At 47.4% G+C, this 7353-nt stretch overlaps 1 pseudogene; it reads left to right on the top strand.

Annotated features, from left to right (window-relative positions):
- Positions 1 to 408: 408 nt before the first annotated feature.
- LOC113199912 (glyceraldehyde-3-phosphate dehydrogenase-like) lies at positions 409 to 1498 on the top strand (annotated as a pseudogene).
- Positions 1499 to 7353: the final 5855 nt, after the last annotated feature.

Consider the following 7353-nt stretch of genomic DNA (forward strand, 5'->3'; position numbering starts at 1 on the left):
TGGTTTCTTTGCTAGGAAATCAAAAACACAAGCGACTAAAGGAAAAACAGATAAATTGAACACTTCATCCAAATTAAAATTTTTGTGCAGCAGAGGGCATCATTAAGAAAGTATAAGACAGGGCTGGGGTTGTGGCTCAGTGGCAGAGCGCTTGCCTCACATATGTGAGGTACTGGGTTCGAACCTCAGCACCACATAAAAATAAACAAAATAAAGGTATTTTGTCCATCTATAATTTAAAAATTAAAATTAAAAAAGAAAGTATAAGACAACCCAGGAAATTACAAATTATATATGTCACAGGACATTTATATATAAAGAACTCTTATAGGCTCTCCACTCCTCCCCATTTGACAGGCAATCACATCTTCCTATCTAGTGCAGTGCCAGCCACATCTCTGAGACACAATGGTGAAGGTCATAGTGAATAGATTTGGCCGTATTGGGTGCCTCGTCACCAGGGCTGCTTTCAACTCTGGCAAAGTAGACATTGTTGCTATCAATGACCCCTTCATTGACCTCAACTACATGGTCTACGTGTTCCAGTATGATTCTACCCATGGTAAATTCCATGGTACAGTCAAGGCTGAGAACGGGAAGCTTGCCATCAATGGAAAGTCCATCTCCATCCGCTAGGAGCGAGATTCTGCCAACATCCAATTGGGATGACGCTGGTGCTGAATATGTTGTGGAGTCCACTGGTATCTTCATTGCCATGGAGAAAGCCAGGGCTCATTTGAAGGGTGGTGTCAAAAGGGTCATCATCTCTGTCCCTTCTGTTGATGCCCCCATGTTTATGATAACCGTGAACCATGAGAAGTATCACAACTCCCTCAAGATTGTCAGCGATGTTTCCTGTACTACCAACTGCTTAGCTCCCCTGGCCAAGGTCATGCATGACAACTTTGGCATTGTGGAAGGACTCATGACCACAGTCCATGTCATCACTGCTACTCAGAAGACTGTGGATGGCCCCTCTGGGAAACTGTGGCATGATGGCCATTGGGCCACCCAGAATATCATCCCTGCATCCGCTGGTGCTGCCAAGGCTGTGGGCAAGGTCATCCCTGAACTGAATGGGAAGCCCACTGGCAAGGCTTTCTGTGTGCCCACTCCCAACGTGTCAGTTGTGGATCTGACCTGTTGCCTGGAGGAAGCTGCCACATACGATGACATTGAATATGTTGTGGAGTCCACTGGTATCTTCATTACCATGGAGAAAGCCAGGGCTCATTTGAAGGGTGGTGTCAAAAGGGTCATCATCTCTGTCTCTTGTGGTGAAGCAGGCATCAGAGGGCCCCCTCAAGGGCATCCTGAGCTACACGGATGACCAGGTCGTCTCCTGTGAATTTAATAGTGATACTCTTCCACTTTTGATGTTGGGGCCGGCATTGCCCTCAAAGACCACTTTGTTGAGCTCGTTTCCTGGTATGACAATGAATTTGGCTACAGCAACAGGGTGGTGGACCTTATAGTCCACAGGGCCTCCAAGGAGTAAGAGCCTCTACACCACCTGCCCCAGCAAGAACACAGGAAGAGAGAGGCGCTCAGCTGCTGGGGAGTCCCTGCCCCTAACTCAGTCCCTCAACATGCTGAGAATCTCCCCTCCTCCCAATTTCTACCCCAGGTCCCCTGAAGAAGGGGAAGGAGCTGACAGGCTGATCCTAAAATTCATATGGAAATCCAAAGGACCCAGAATTGTCACATACCTACTGTCACATACCAGCAATAAAGTTCACTGCAACCAGAAAAAAAAAAAAAAAGAACTCTTATAACCTAATAATGAAAAGAAAAATAACCAAGGGGCAGGGGCTGTAGCTCAGTGGTAGTGTTTGCCCTGCCTGTGTGAGGCACTGGGTTCCATTCCCAGCTCCACATATGAATAAATAAAAGTCCTTCGACAACTGAAAATGTATATATATATAAAAGAAAAATAACCCAATTTAAAAATAGGCAAATGATCTGAACAGACATTTCTCCAAAAAAGATATAAAAATGGCTAATAAGTACACGAAAAGCTATTCAATGTTATTATCTGTCAGGGAAATGCAAAGAAACCAAAATCAGATTCCACTTCATACTATTACAATGCTATATTCAGATATTAACAAGTGTTGGCAAGGATGTAGAGAAATTGGAACCCTCATACATTGGTGGTAGGAATATAAAATGATGCTTTGGAAAAACAACTAACAGAGGTTAACCTCAGAAGGTTAAACATAGAGTTACCACATGACCCAGCAATTCCACTCCAAGGGATTTCTTTTTTTTAATATTTCTTTTTTTTTTAGTTATAGGTGGGCACAATATCTTTATTTTATTATTTTAGTTTTATGTGGTGCTAAGGTTCAAACCCAGTGCCTCATGCATGCTAGGCGAGTGCTCTACCACTGAGCCACATCCCCAACCCTCCAAGGGATTTCAAGAGAAATGAAAACATAATGTCCACACACACAAAAAAAATTGTGTACATAACCTCATTATTAACAATGCCCCCAAAGTAGGAACAATCCAATGTCTATGAACTGATGAATGAATAAACAAAATATGGTATATGTATACAGTGGCATATTAAATATTATTTGGTCTTAATAATAAGGAATGAAATTTTGATACAAGCTACATCATGGAAGAATCTTGAAAACAAAATGAAAGTCACACAGTGACAAGAAGATATATATATATTATATATATATGTTTTTGTTGTTGTTGTTAGTGCTGGAGATCCAATGAACTCAAGGCCTCCTGCATGTTAGGCTCTATCACTGAGCCACATACCCAGCTCTGATTCCATTTAAATGGAATATTCACAGTAGGAAAATCAAAAACGACAGAAAATAGGGCTGGGTGGTGGCTCAGTGGTAGAGCACTTGCCTAGCACACATGAGGCACTGGGTTCCATCCTCAGCAGCACCACATGAAAAATAAATAAATAAATAAAAGTATTAAAAAAGAAAAAAAAAAAAACTATAGAAAGTAGATTAGTGATTACCTAGTGTTGGAGGTGAGGCCTGAGGGGGCAAAGCTGAGGAATTGCTAATGGGTATAGTTTCTTGAGAAGGAGGGTGATGACATGATGGTTACACAACTCTGAATATACACACAAAAAATTGCACGGTACATTTTAAATAGGTGAATCATATGTGAATTACCTCAATCAAGTTGTTATTTGGAAAAACTATTAAATAGATCTGGAAGCCAAGTTTCTTGTGATCTCAGCTAAAGTCATTTGGGCTAGTAGGAAGTGGTCAGAGCAAGCAAGAAAAGAAGTCAGCCAGGTGCAGTGGCCCACGCCTGTAATCCCGGTGGCTTGGTGGCTCAAGTCAGATCATGAGTTTGAAGCCAGATTCAGCAAAGGTGGGGCACTAAGCAACTCAGTGAGACCCTGTCTCTGAATGAAATACAAAAAGGGCTGGAGATGTGACTCAGTGGTAGAGTGTCCCTGAGTTCAATCCCTGGTACAAAAAAAAAAAAAAAAAAAAAAAAGAAAACAGAAAAATCTCAAGAGGCTCAGCTAGTCATGATAGCAGATGAGGCTTGATGGACGATAGGGCTCGGGGGTGTATATTCTGCAGGACCCCCTAAGATATCATCACAGTCCACAGACTGAGGTCCAGAATCTCAAAAAAACTGACAAAGCTGATTCTGTAGGCCTCTGTAGCCTTCTCTTGTGATGCTGGCTAGACCAGCCAGACCAGTCCTCTCCTACCACTAAAATTCTTCCACCTGGAAAGGCTTACCACACCCTGCTTCCTCTTGGAGCCCTAGAGATGTCGGCTCCCACTGACCACTCCATTCTCAGCCTGCCTTCACACTACGTACAAGATGGCATCGCCATATTGTAGTTTACAGTTTCCACATTCTAAAACTTGCAGATATGGGAAGGATGTAGGCACATACACACTGCTTCTCCAGCTGGTAAGGACAAGGGGATCAGCCATGGTTCCAGCCTATATACCCTTGACCCTTTCTCCCCACCTGCTCAAGCAGGGATTCTGCAGCCCTTTACTTGATGCTCCAGAGATTTCAGGTAGACCCCAGGAATGCTGCAGTTACCAAGAAGTTACCATGTCTACATTCTCTTTCCTCTGCCATTCTTCTAGTCACCCTCTGCCTTCCAGAGGAGGTACAAGTCTTACTGGTGTTGGTCACATTTGGCAAAGGGATTCCGCAGTACCACAGCTCGGGTGCTTCTACCTAACCAAATTGGTGTTGAGAAAACCCACTTTTGGAGATCAACTTTGTTCCTGTGCTTTTAGGGGAGTTGGTTGTGCAGCATCTGGGGCTTAGCTCAGAATATGTCCTAGAGAGGAACTACACTGAATCCAGCCTCCAGCCGTGATCCCTGCCACTATCTACAAACTCTGGTATGTACTCTGCATAGACCATGAAATTCCTCAGCCATGATCAGGAACCCTAGATTTTCTGATGCTGAACTGGGAACACAAGTTGGAGAAGAGAAGATTGCCTGGGATCTTGGACCTGGAAACTTTTTTGTAAAGTCTGCCAAACTCATAAATTTAACATTCTTTTACGTAGATTTAACATTTTACGTCTATCATCCTCTGCCCAGGCTTGTGGCAGGCAGCTCATTGAATCTGGCTTTCTAGGAAAGCTGTGATATATATATAAATCATATATATATATATATATGCATATATATATACACACACACACACATACATACACATACGCACACATACATACACACACACACTTTTTAGTGGTAGGTGGACACAATACCTTTATTTTATTTTTGTGTGATGCTGAGGCTCGATCCTCATGCCTCATGCATGCTAGACGAGCGCTCTACCACTGAGTCACAACCCCAGCCCCAGCTGTGTTTTTCTTGATGCCTACATATGCCCACTCATTCTATCGTGGCCAGAGTCATCAAGTAAGAAATACTTGTGAATCCTTGGGCCCTGGAGATTTTGGAACAGCACAGGCCCCATGAGATGAAGCTTTCTGCATATTGTCCTTCTTTTGGAGAGCAAGGATGTTCATTAATTAGCATTGAAATAAAGGATCTGAGAAAGCCTGCTATAAGTGGTGTTTTGCTTTTTTGAAAGGAGTTTCCTGGACATTTTTGCTCATCCCATCCAATATCCTGGAGCACATCTTGGGAAGTGCTATCCCCTTCAATGAAGTCCAGAGTGTCTAGCACTCTGCCCTTGCCAAGCTCTCTCCTCCCACCCCAGGACTCCTCTCCATATCTTACCAGAGGCATAACCCACAGGTGCCTCCACCCACTGGGTGCCAGTATCTCTCCATAAACACCAGGGTCCCCTCTCCCCATCTCAAACCCACAGCTACTCTTGCTGGGGTATCCTGAGATGCCTATGCTTCCCTACTTCCTCTCCAGGGCATTCCTTGTCCTCTAAGCTGCCCTTGTGAGGCCACAAGCATGGGATATCACACTTGGCAATAAGCCAAGGGGCAGGACTGGCCCTTGAAGGACTCTCAGAACCTGAGCCCCTTTTCTCAGCTTCCCTACCCCCCAAAAGGACTCTGCCTCAGGCAGCAGAACAACAGGGGACAGGATTGAAGGTGGGGATGGGGGTTGGGCGACAACCCTGCACAGCCTTACCCTGAGGCCGACCTCCAGAGCTTGGCATTTAATGAATGAACAACCATTGAGGTTCTTGAAAAGAAGCACCCCACCACCCCACTCCCCCACCCCGCCCCACACACCTTCCCCACACCTGGTTCCAGACACATTCCCCAGGAGGGAACTGGCCACTTCCCCAAACTCAGACACATCCTGGCTGGAGCTGTCTGTGGGCCGGGCACCCCTGGGGCAGCCCGGCAGGGCGGGGTGTCCTGGAGAGCCGCGGATGGGCCTCACACCCAGGCTGGGCCAGGACACCCAGTCCTTGGCCGAGGCCCAAATCCGCTCTGTTTACAGAATCTGTCAGCTGGGCTCCCCATCCCCCACCCACCACTTCCCCTAGAGTCCTGGGGACTGGGAGGGGGCAGGCGGGGCCAAGGGAGCCCAGGCGACTGCCCTGCGAGTCCCAGCGGCCCCTCAGGTCGCCTTCCCCTCTTGGCTCCTGAGACCAATCTTCTGGTTTCCTCTTCAGATCCTCGGGTGACACTCACCCTGTGGGAATGTGCTTTTCTAGAGAAATCTGCAGACACAGTGCTTACCCCCGAGGAAAACGGCGCTAGTAGTGGACAGATAGGCACGGTGCCCACAGGCCCTGAGGGGTTTCTAGGCCAGGGGCTTCCTGGAATTCCTCCCTACAGACAGGAGGAGGCTCCCTGCTTCCTCGGGACCTGCAGTCCGTGGACCCTAGGGAGCATTTCCAGAACTGATGGAGGGACTTGGCGCAAGTTGGATGTCGCCTGGCGAGCAGGGCCAGGGTCGAGGATTTTTAGTAGTAACAACGTCCTGAGATAAGGTCAACGGCCGGCGGGGCCATGGTGACTCAGATCCAGCTGGCGGAAAGCAAGCCTCGCAGGCCTGGAGGAGTGGGAGGGGGCGGAGCCAGCGATGCCCCGCCCCCTGGATCCGGGAAGGGCTGCCCACCACCCCCAACTTCCCAGAGGCATCCGGATTTCCCATGGATTTCCCCACCTGCTTCAAATAGTAACAAAGGCTGGCATTTTCCAAACGCTCACTCTGTGCCCTGTGCTCACTTGACAGGTATCTTGTCGGTAAGTTACTCCAACAAGCCTCTGAAGCAGAGAGCCATTATTTCCTCCACTTAGAGACAAGGAAACTGAGGCTCAGAGAGGCCAAGTGATTCACTCAGCATCACTCAGCTACTGAGTGGTAGGGATTACAGCTTCCAAGCTTTCAGACCTCTCCTGCGCCTTCTCACTCCCCATGTCCCACTCTGCCAGGTGCTGGAAGGTTCCTAGGTGATGCCTTCCCAAAGTGAGACTAGGAACCTGGACATCGGGGGGCTAACTCAGTACCGATATCTATTATTTTCAAACAAGTTAAGTGATATTAATTAAGCATCTGCTGAATTCCCAGCCTGGTTTCCAGTGGTGAAAAAGTTCCCCAGCCTGAGTTTCCCCATGACCTCCCATGAAGGAAATTCCTAGATGCAGGGCTGGCCTCAACCCCAGGGGATTACTGCCACTCCAGCACCCAGCCTTGCTCCCTGGGGAGATGTAGTCTCCAGAAAGCCGCTGAATTGCTTACAGATTAGCCCCCGACACCCTACTCCCACCAGCAGGCCCCTGCCCATGTGGGTTGAGGCCAGGACAGTGCCACAGAAAGGCAGTCTGAACCCCAAAGGGAGTCAAGGGGCAAAGAGCAGCCTGCACTAGGGGCCACCCTGTGAAGGAAGGAGCTCTTGTCATGTGGAGTGGAAGCATCTGTAGAGAAATGATTCAAAG

Source organism: Urocitellus parryii, chromosome 1 (genome assembly GCF_045843805.1).
Source record: "Urocitellus parryii isolate mUroPar1 chromosome 1, mUroPar1.hap1, whole genome shotgun sequence".
In the NCBI taxonomy this organism is placed as follows: Eukaryota; Metazoa; Chordata; class Mammalia; order Rodentia; family Sciuridae; genus Urocitellus; species Urocitellus parryii.